The sequence below is a fragment of the Capra hircus genome, chromosome 7 (assembly GCF_001704415.2).
Source record: "Capra hircus breed San Clemente chromosome 7, ASM170441v1, whole genome shotgun sequence".
In the NCBI taxonomy this organism is placed as follows: domain Eukaryota; kingdom Metazoa; phylum Chordata; class Mammalia; order Artiodactyla; family Bovidae; genus Capra; species Capra hircus.
Window position 1 is genome coordinate 69927791 of NC_030814.1, and position 11454 is coordinate 69939244.

General features: G+C 46.9%; 1 pseudogene; it reads left to right on the forward strand.

The window, feature by feature from the left end:
• LOC102185357 lies at positions 214–597 on the forward strand (annotated as a pseudogene).

Sequence of the window (11454 nt, forward strand, 5' to 3'; positions counted from 1 at the left end):
GAAATTCCTTAAATACGCTGTTAACTTTTCCAGGGTTTGTTTTCAACTCAGTTAAGAAGTTTGATGCTGGATAACTTCCGAGGATTTATCAGGGTGTTAACTCTGCACTAGTAGAACAAGTAAATTTTAAAACAAAACAGGCAGACCAAGTTGGGTTGCTGCCACCATTGTGCCAGCTCCTTGGGTCTCAGTGAGGCTGGGTGATGCTCCAGAATGGGAGACTAGCCAGTTTGGGAACAGACTGGCTCCAGCTTCATTCAACATTACTACCAGTTACTTGATAATGATAGAATCCAACTAAGAGCAGTTTATTTTGACATCTCATGCTTCACATGCGAAGGACAGCAATTCCCAAGGGAAAGCTGCCATTGTGAAGAAATTGCCTAGCTTCCATTCCAGAAAACCCAGCACAGCATCATGGCTCAGGACCATCAGCCCATGCTGGATAGTTGCATCATCAGCACAGTTGTGGGCCAGCTCAAGGCCAGTGAAGACCCCATCATGCAGTCCCACCAGATGTTCCTATCAAAGAGCATCAAGGTTGCTTGGATTGGTACCAATGACATGTTCAGCCTTGCCCTGCACAACTTGGGCTGAACCCCTCCCAGCCTGCCACTCACGCTATTTCTTCTTCCTCTTCCACTTACTATTCAGCTATTCACATTCCTCCAGATGCGCCTAATTATCAACAAATGAGCAGGGCCTCGGTGGGAATGAGTGCAGTGTGCTGCTCTACTGAGCTGTTTTACATGATATTTGGATCCTAGACTAGCGGCATCTGATAGAAGTTTGTGTTGTACCAACATATACCTTGGAATGACTTAAGTAATGCAAAAGGTTGTCTATTTTTCTTATTTTTGGAAGTCTACTGACAAATTGCTTTAGTAACCCATAAAAGTGAAGGAGAAAGCCTCACTACCCAGATACTGATTTGTTCAGATGTTTCAATGCCTCATCATGCAATAAAACCATAAATATTTTCCTAACAACAACAAAAAGAACAAGCAATTATATCAAGTAATTGTGAGGATAAAGGCAGATTTTTTTTTTTTTTTTTTTTTTTTTAAAGTGAGGCTAGGGCTTCCCTGGTAGCTCAGAGGTTAAAGCGTCTGCCTGTGATGCAGGAGACCAGAGTTCGATCCCTGGGTTGGGAAGATCCCCTGGAGAAGGAAATGGCAACCCACCCCAGTACTCTTGCCTGGAAAATCCCATGGATGGAGGAGCCTGGTAGGCTACAGTCCATGGGGCCGCAAAGAGTAGGACACGACTGAGCGACTTCACTTTCACTTCCAAGGATACAAGCAAATGATAACCTTTCAACTAGCCTAAATAATGTAAAGAAAGACAATAAGAATACAAAGTAACATTCAAACTATCTGTTTTTAGCTTGGGAGACCTGGATCATTCAGGCCACAAGAGGAAGACAGCTGTGTTCACATCGAGTTGGTTATAGACAGTACATCTGTCTCATTTGTTAAGTCCCAGTAGCCTCCCTTCTGACACAGCTGGGGAGTCTCCAGGAAGGCTACCAGCATGAGCCAGACCCCGGGCCCACTCTACAATTCGGAATTCTGGCTATTACTATTTGTGATGAGGTTTAGGAGCCAGACCTTTATTCCCAAAGCCCACAACACAGGCTTTAGGATGTTATTTCTCAGCAAGTTACTACAAGATGAGTTTTTAGTTCCCAGACTTTCTACAGTTCTGGGAGAGGATTTTTACCTGACAATGCCTTTCCAGAACCTAATGGTGACTGAGACATACAGGAACCCTCGTCAGTGACTGGATTCAATTACAGTTACGGAGTAGCTGACTTTCTGGCCTCCAACTCCCATACTCACTAACAACTGTCTGTTTTCTTGTCAAGTCAGTAAGCAAGCAGCCCACATATCTTTCTCCTGGGTTTTCCCAAAATACTTAACTGAACTCTGGTACACATCACAGTTCCCTTAGCCTAAGGAGAACACTTCATTAACACTCCACTGTGTTAAAAGACCCAAAAGAGCCTATAATAGTATTAAAGAAAAATTATTCATGACACTATTTAAAGCACAATAAGGCAGTCTTTATTCAGGGGACTACTGGGATAAGTGTACAGACCACCGAAGTGGGATTTTGCAGTGGAAAGAATGATTGGGCTCAATTCCAAAGGCAAAAAGGAAAGGTGGAAATTCATAGCCAAGGAGCAAGGTCAGTGGATACAATATTACCAAGGGAAAACCTTTGGAGTAAAGGGGCATTCAGGATAAAGCAACCTGACCTAAGGGGATTCTTGCTTAAGGCAGGCCAGGGTGATCAGATATCACCTGAGGGATGGTGGGGAGGATGAGCAACCTAATCAGAGATTTCAAGGGTAATCAGAAATCTTGAGGGTGGGGGCTTCTGGTTAAACTGACTGAGCAGGATTCCTCCTAAATTTGGACAATGTTGAGCAAGAATGGAGGCCTAAAAGTCAGGTCTAGTTGAAAAAATGCTCAGGGAAACCCGGGTAGAGTTTGGCTGAAGAGAGCATCTGCCAACACTCCAGCCTTTTTTCTGCACAATAGAATAGAGCAGAAATTATTGGCATGAATCATGATTTGTATGTCTTTGGGCCGCAGGCAAAAAAAGTCATAAGAAATACTAGCTTACAAAGTGAAATCCAAATTCTTTAGCCTCTAACCTCATCTGCAGGTTGGTCACACAACTCCCTCCAAATAACAAGTATTTTGCATAATGGTCATTCACCCACTTATTTCATCTTCGTGTTGTGCCAATGAGGTTTTCCCATCTTTCAGAAGAAGCTCCATTTGCTCAACTTGAGCCAGGCTGCTCTGAGTTGACACCCAGTAAATGCTAACTTGAATTAACTCAAAGAGGAGAGTGATTAGGACAGCATATGTGCTGGCAATTACCTCCGTGTTCCGAGGAGATGACCTCAACAAACACAACCAGAATGCAAAAGAGAAGATGAATGGGGGACTCTGTCAGTTTTAACCAGTTAGGTAGGTCTGGGAGGTAAAAGGCAGAGGAAAGCTGATAACTTTCACGTTTCAATGCGGGGTCTCAAATTTATCTACAAGAGACTATGAGCAAGGCTGGAAATAATAAACAAGCAGAAGTAGGACTGTGACAAGTGTTCTAATATTGTAGGCCAAATTAGTAGGTGTCTGAGGGGGAGTGAGTCAAGGCCTGTGTTTTGTGTTTTTTCTTTTTTAATATTTACTTATTTGGCTGCAAAAGGTCTTAGTTGGGGCATGCAGGATCTAATTCCCTAACCAGGGCTCAAACCCAGGCCCCTTGCACTGGGAACATGAAGTCTTAGCCACTGGTTTACCAGGGAAGCACCCAGGCCTGTGTTAGTTCCTCAGGGCTGCTGTAACAGATCGCACAGACTGGGTAACCTGAAACAACAGCAATTTCTTCTCTCACAGTTCTGGAGGCCAGAGTGTGAAATCAAGGTGTGGCAGGACCACGCTCTAGGGGGAGAATCCTTCCTTGCTTTCTCTTAGTGTCTGGTGATTACCAGCAATCCCTGGCATTCCTGGCCTTGTAGAAACACCACTCCCATCTCTGGCTTCATGGTCACATGACCTTCATCCTGGTGTCCACCTTCATATGACCTACTCATATGGAACCCATCATTGAACTTCAAGCTCACTCTAATTCAGTATGACCTTGTCATAACTTGTTCACAACTGCAAAGATCCTACTTCCAAATAAGGCTACTTCCACAGTAATATGAGATCAGGATTTAAGTATATCATGTTGTGGGATACATTTTGACCCATTACAGGGCTTTCACTGCCATCCCTATCTGCACGTGAAATAAACTGAATTTGAGGGAATGGGGCTGAAGGGAGACTGGAAAAATTAGAAGGGTCAATAGTATCAGGAAATTCCTGAAATAGATCATACTATGTTTAAAAGATTTAGTGAAAGCACTCAGAACATCTGAGGAATAAGGACTTAGAATTCAGAATTCTCTATGTCTGGAGCAAAAATACATAGTGACTACCATCCAGGTGTTCAGTAGCAGAAACGCAAACTGAAATGCACTATAATTACAGGTGTTGAACACTAAGAAGTTTAAAAGTTCATGTACAGCTAACTGAGGAGGAAAGGGGGATTATGATGTGTAAGTACCTCCTAAGTATCCCTCACTCTGTGCTGATGTGCGTGTGCGTGTGCTAAGTCACTCAGTCATGTCTGACTCTTTCCAAACCTATGAATTGTTGCCCACCAGGCTCCTCTGTCCATGGGATTCTCCAGGCAAGAGTACTGGAGTGGGTTACCATGCCCTCCTCCAGGGGATCTTCCCCACCCAGGGATCCAACCCATATCTCCTGCAAATCCTGCACTGCAGGTAGATTCTTTATCACTGAGCCACTGGAGAAGCCCCTGTCACTGGAGTACTTATGCAAAAAATTTTGTTTGATTCATGTGACCCAGGTATTGTATCATCATATATGAGTAGAGAAACTTATCTACTGCCTCCCAGCATCTAGGCAACCTGCAGAGCAAGGGAACAGAAATAAGATTTCCCTGTTCCTGAGACTGACTGAGAAAAAATACCTACTAAGATAAAGGTACTCCATGGTTATATGAGTTAAACCACACTTGAATAGGAAGGCTAGATAGAGATGAAGGGGCCAGCATAGGTTCTATGCTCTGAGAAGGGATCAGGACACACCTTAGAGTGTGGGATCCAGCACGTAGTGAACACTTCTGTCCTACAGGACAGACTCCAAGCTCTTCATGTGGCCCTTAGGGCTCCAGCTTCCTGGGATTCCAGTGTGCATTAAGTGATAAAATGCAGATGGTAAGCCTAGCATATGCCGAACATATTGTGCATGACTTCTGCCTTCCCCACCCTGATCCCCACACATCTGGGATCCTTGACCAGTTTTCTCTCCCTGAGCTCCAGCTTCCTGAAATTCCAGGATCCTGGGATTCACCTCACTTAAGGAACAGACAGAATGAAAGGGAACATTCAAAGAACTGCAATGGCCAGGTTGATTCCCTCCAGAAAGAGTCAAAGACTATCCAGGAGCAAAACTGAAAATCAGAGTGGACAGAGAAAACAGGCAGGAGGACTTCCCTCATGATACCGTGGTTCAGAATCCACTTGCCTGTGCAGAAGACACAAGTTCAATCCTTGCTCTGGGATTTTCCACCTGCCTCAAGAGAACCAAGCCCGAGGGTGAGCTCTAGAGACTGAGAGCCACAACTACTGAATCTTACTTGCCCAGAACCTAGCCATTACAATGAGAAGGCTGAGTTCAGCAACTAAAGAGTAGCCCTCGCTCACTGCAACTAGAGAAGCCTGTGCACAGCAATGAAAACCAAGCACAGCCAAAATAAATAAAAATTAAAAAAAAAAAAAAAACAGGCAGGAAAGATAGACACAGTAAAGCATCTATGTGTTCACAGGAAACATGGTTTTCCTAAGGTTTTAAAAAAAAAAATTTTTTTTAAAAAGAACAGGCAGGAAAGACAGACACAGTAAAGTATCTATGTGTTCACAGGAAATGGTTTTCCTAAGGTTTTGCTGCAACTGTGAAATGCCACAATGCACCCATCTTGGAGTGACTCTTATTTTCTTACCATCCACACCCTTGCTTGCCACACTCATGTGTGACTATTCCATTAAGTCACCCTCACCTCCTGACAACTCATGATCCTTAGTTAATCCCACCTGTCCTGAGCCCACCTCTAAAGAGCATCCAAAGTGCAAGTGACCCCTACTTCCCTAACACCCTCCTTCTTCTCCTCCATCCTTGGCACCCTTTTCCAGTGAACAACTGGGTATTTTAGGTGCTTTCACTGAAGCCCTTGAATAGTTGGTTATGTTCACCTTTGTGTAGTTCTCAAAGTCTTTTTGACTTTGGCAAAAGGAACAAAACAAAACAAAATATAAAAATAGATGAGCAGCCTTCATGTGACAGCTGGGAGGCCTGTACTGCAAGAAAATTAAACAAGCCAAATTTCTTCATTCAGTGGATTCTCAGAGCCCTTTTTTCAGCCATAACCTCTGCTGGATATTGGGGTACCAGGTCAGAACCCTATTGTCCTTGCTTCCTAGAAGTCTATGAATAAGTCATAGTAATATTCAGCACTGTTATTCTTAGGACTGCTGGTCAAGCTATAGTTTGTTGAGCATCTACTCTGCCCAGAATCATGCTGACTCCTTTACAACAGAGCTTCTCAAACTGCAAAGAGCAAAGAGCTGGACCTCCCTGGTGGAAGTGGAAGTGGAGCTTCCACTGCAAGGGGCATGGGTTCGAACCCTGGTCAGGGAACTAAGATCCCACATGCCATTCAACTCACCCAAAAAACAAACCAAAACAAATTGCAAGTAACTAGAAAGTCTAGTCCTAGTATTTGTTAACAATTCAGACTGTTTGGGACCTGAGGGTTCTATTTCTAATAAGCTCTCAGGTAAGCCAGACATGGCTGGTCCAGGAATCAGACAACAAGGTGACACATTTTATACACCTGTATTTGTCATTCATCCACAAGTATATCCTGTGGAATGATGACCTTCTCCCCAGGGGAAGACATAATTGCTGCCCTTCTGTTTGTAGATACGGCATTTTTAGGAAAGCTATACGTGATACTTTATGGTGCAAAGTTCACTTTCCATGTTTGGCATAATCTATGGTTTCCTTTGCTACAGTCCATTCACCTTTCTACTCTGCAAGGTGAGTGTGTCATGCCTTCCTCCTGCTCTCACATCTCTACTATCTCTTGTTCCTTCCTGTCAGTCAGGGATCTCCAGAGAAACCAAACCAATAGGGTGTGAGAGTGTGTGTGTGAGTGTGTGTATGAAGAGGGGAGGGGACCGATTGATTTATTTCTCAAGACTGGTTCACATAATTGTGGAGGCTTGCAAGCCCAAAATGTGCAGGGCAGGCCAGCAGATCAGAGACCAAGGGAAGAGATGATGTTGCAGCTCAAGACAGAAGGCAGTTTGCAGGCAGAATTCCTTATGTGTGGGATGGGGGGAGGACAGTGTGTGTGTGTGTGTGTGTTTGAGACTTCTGTGTGATCAAGTAACTGGGCACCAAGACCTTGCCAAATTGATGCATAAAATAAACCATCACATCCTGCTTCTTCTTTTGCTGAAGTGTCTGTGTATTCAGAAGTCCACCATGGACTTCCACTCACTTGCTCCCTGTTAGGCTCAGGGTGCAGAGACCACCTTGCCTCCTCTTCTCCCTTCTCTGCTCTTCCTGGCTCCTGCCCAGCCCCTCCTTCCTTTAAGCCACACACTGTAATTCTCCCATCTTTAAAATGGGACCCATTCTCCCTCAGCTACTGCCACTTTTTCCTACCCAACTGTCTCCACTACCTCACCTCCTTTCTCTCTCCAAACTACCCCATCCCAACAGCTCTACTACCTCTGTTCTGCTCAGGGGGCCTCTATACCAAATACTGTGGGTCAATGCTCTTATCAGTGGTTTTTCCTCATTTCATTTGATCTTGCAGCAGCACTTATCCTCATTGACTATCCCTCTTTCTTGAAAACACCTTTGCCTGCATGGGATTCCAAGGCTCAGCACTGCCCAGACTTCTCTCCACCTCATAGTGGCTGCTCCTTCTCCTCCCCCTACCTCCTTCCCCCTTTCCTCTTTTTCCCCTGTGGATCTCTCTGCTCTCTTTCTAGTCTCCAAAGCTAGTGTGGCCTATTCAACTCCTCCAAGACAGCTCCTCTACCCATGCTAGTCTATCCTAGGATCTCAACTTCTATTGTGTGCTGTGACAACAGATTTCCACCTCTAGCCTTGGCTTTCTTCCAGAACCATCATAGCTATTTGTCTTGAGCACTTCAGACCTAGCAAGTCCAAAACTCATCTTTGTCTCCCAACCCCTTCCCAAAAACTGTTTTGCAGTTTCCTGGGCGTACTCTCCAATCACCCAACTGGGGCCAAAACTACACGTTTCTCACTCCTTTAACACCCAGTAGCACACCATGGAGGAAACCACTACTGCTCACCAGCCTCACCTCCATCAGCTTGACTCTGGAATGGGCCATGTCCTGCTTGCATTTCTGTGGCTGCTTCAAAAATAGCCTCTGCCTCCCTCCATTCAGATCCAATCTGCTCTGCACAGTGAAAATTAAAACCCCATCAAGCCATGCCCTCACTTGAAAACTTCTAAGTGTAAAATTCATGGTCACTCCATTCCAGTCTCCCCTTTCTCTAGCCAGGGGACAAGCCTCCTTCTTTATGGCCTTTGCATATGCTGTTCCTCTGCTGGAATGATCTTCTTGCACACCTCTGTTCAATTTGCCCTCCACCTGCTCTCTGCTCAAATGTTATCTTATGAAGGTCCTACCCAACCACCCTAGCAGGCTCCTTCTTACCTTGTTTTATTTTTTCATGCCATCTATTCATTTGATTCCTCTTCTAGCTCCTAAAAGCCAGGATTGTCTATCCACTATGATCTCCCCAAGGTTGACAAAATTGGTGGCACACAGCAAGCACTTTATAAAAATACATTCAATCAGCAACATAATAGAAACTAAATGAAACATTACTTTTGAGATGGCTCAATGGTCCTGAAGTAGCATTTACATTCAGGGTTTTCTTTCTGTTGCTTACTCGTGTCATCTGTCATAATCCCATTTGATGTCAAAGAAAGTACCTTCCCATGATCTCCCAGTTGCCTCCCCACCACCACCCCAAGCTGACACACCATGGCCCTCACTCACTAACTGCCTCCCTGTGCTTCTACATGTTTAGGGCCTTTGCTGTCATGGTGGCCTCCACTTGGGACCCTGTTTTCACCCATGCTTGGGCTTGATCAACTCCCTCATCTCAGATGTCACCATCACAATGGAACCTGCCCTGACCTCTTTCTTAATACTGTGACCATCCCCAGCTCATCCCCAGCATCCATTACCTGATATTGCTCAACGTTCTTCTTCCTCTGCAGTGCGAATCAAACACAGCAGATCACATTATTGATTTTGTCCTGCCCTTCTCACCAATCCCCTCAGCCAATTGTGTTCACAGATGCACCCTGAGACCCTGGAATAGAACCCAGCACCATGAATGCCTAGTGAGTACTCGGTACACATTTGTCAAATAACTGAATGGCCCCACACATTCAGTAAGATAGACAGCATTATCCATTTTTTTGGGTGAAGAAACTGAGGCACAGAAAGGTTAAGTATAGCCAAGATCATCTGGTTAGGAATTGACGAGGCAGGTTTTAACCTGGGTGCTCTGACTTATAACCACTGCATTGAGCAAAATTCAGTAAATAAACACAAAGCTTCTAAGAGATAGTTCACAGAGAGGTGTCAGTTCAGGGGAAGGAACTAGACAGGGCAGTGAGGACTGATCTGATGCTGTGAGTTAAGGATTTCTGGGCTCTGAATTTACCTGCTTTAGAACAACAGTGGACAAAACTATGAGCTCAGATTACCAACACTTAACAGGTAGTTCCCTCACCCAACCGATCACAGAGCTGGGAACTCAGGCATACAGCATCTGGACTTTTAGGGAAGGCTGCACTATTTGCCAAAGCACCTTAGTCTGACCTGCCTTGGCTAATCTTTGGTTCCTCCCCTAACTCTCCTCCAAGCCATGGTGCCTGGCTGGTGCTCCTAGGAAAGGGGTGCACCTGAGTTCTGTTGAATCCAGTTAAATCTGACAGGGGTAGTTCCCACTGGTATCTGCAGGTTCCAGGGAGATGGGAGACCCTGCCTACACCTGGCTGTCATTTGGGGAACCAATCACTGTTCACAAAAATGAATTCTACTCCTTTGCTTTATCTCCTGCAAAAGTCACAGAATCCAAGCATATCCCAAACAGTGGCTCCCTGTTAACTCCCTTACTCAGGAATGATTATTTGTTATTTAGAGGAAGAAACAAAAGGCTCCCAAGTCCTTGAAATGAGGAAAGCAATGCCAAGAAATCCAGTTCCAGACCCCCACTTGGTGGTCCAGTGGTTTAGATTCTGGGCTTCCAATTCAGAGGGTGCAGGTTCCACCCCTGGTTGGGGAACTAAGATGCCACATGCCAGGCAGCACCACCAAAAAATAAATAAATAGTTTCACGGTCCATCCACCTCTTTCACATCTGCTCAACCAGCCTACTTCCTTTCTTTAGGGGAACTGGTATTGTTCTGCTTGATCTGACCAGACATCAGTTATCTGCAGTAGTGTATCCTCTCCAGTCTCCCTCTACATGCTCATTCATGGCAAGAATACTGGAGTGGGTTGCCATCTCCTCCTTCAGGGGATCCTCCAGACCCAGAATCCAATCCGCATATTCAGTGGCTCCTGCACTGGCAGGCGGATTCTTTACCAATTCTTTACCACTGAGCCACCTGGGAAGCCCATCCTCTTTACCAGATAGACATCTCTTTGCCTTCTTCTATGGGAAAGTTCAACTTCAGTGCTCAGCAGATGAAAAAAGAGAAGTGTTGGTGTCAACCAGCTCTGCTCAGGACCTCCAGACATGCTTTCTCCCAAGCTCCAGAACCTGGAAGATTAAGGATGGTACCCGGAAGACCTGTCTTCGAGCTACATGTTCAGCATAGTGTGGTGGCAAGGAGCCCTGGCTAGACGTCCAGAGGCCTTTACTTCCTGGCCTTCGCTGCGACTCGACTTCAAGTCAAAGTCCATTAGCCCGTTCCCCTGACCCCGTGTGAACAGCTAGCTACACCCTACACTTAAGGGAGCAATAAGCACCCCGACCACCCACTGGGGGCCAAGACGGACAGAAGTCCCTCTGGGCCCTCCCTGGGTTGTCCTGATGCCCAGAAGGGACGTGTAACGGGTAGCTGTGAAACTCCGCAAACCCTCCGAAAGCCAGGGCATCCGATAGAGGACAGAGGAGGGAGGTGAGTCTTCCTTTCCCGAGCCTTCCTCGCCTCTCCAGCGGCCGCGGGTCGAGAGTAGAGGAGGGGTTTCGGCTGGAAGGAGGTTGGGCCTGCAGGCGTGGGGTGGGGGGTGGGGGTGCCACACGGGAATTCTGAAATGTAACGGCCCGCGGTGCGCCGCAGCCTGCTTCCACCGCTCCCCCTCCCAACTCCAGCATTCAGCCTCGGCTACCGGGTCGGCCCTTCTGGGAGTAAACAAGCCCCTTGTACGAGTCCCAAGGGGGAGAACAGAGAAGAGAGGAGCCCCAAGACCAACCTTCCCACACCGGCGGCCGCCCACAGCAGGGCGCACCCGCGCGAGCCCTCCCGCTGACCCGGTTCTCTGCCCCGCCGCTCCGCCACCCGCCTCCAGGCGCGGTCCCCGACGCTCCTTCGAGGCCCCTGCCTCCCGCCCCGCCTCGACGCGCGCCCCCGGCGCAAGCCCGCGGGGAGGCCCGGCAAAGGCGGCTTGACGGACCCACAAAGCCCCCGGCCAGGCGCCGAGGCCTGGGCGCGCGCGAAGCGGGGCGTGGCAGGGCGGGGCGCGCCGGCCGGGCCGGGCCGGGGGTGTCGAATGTCACCCCTAGCGCACACCTCGGC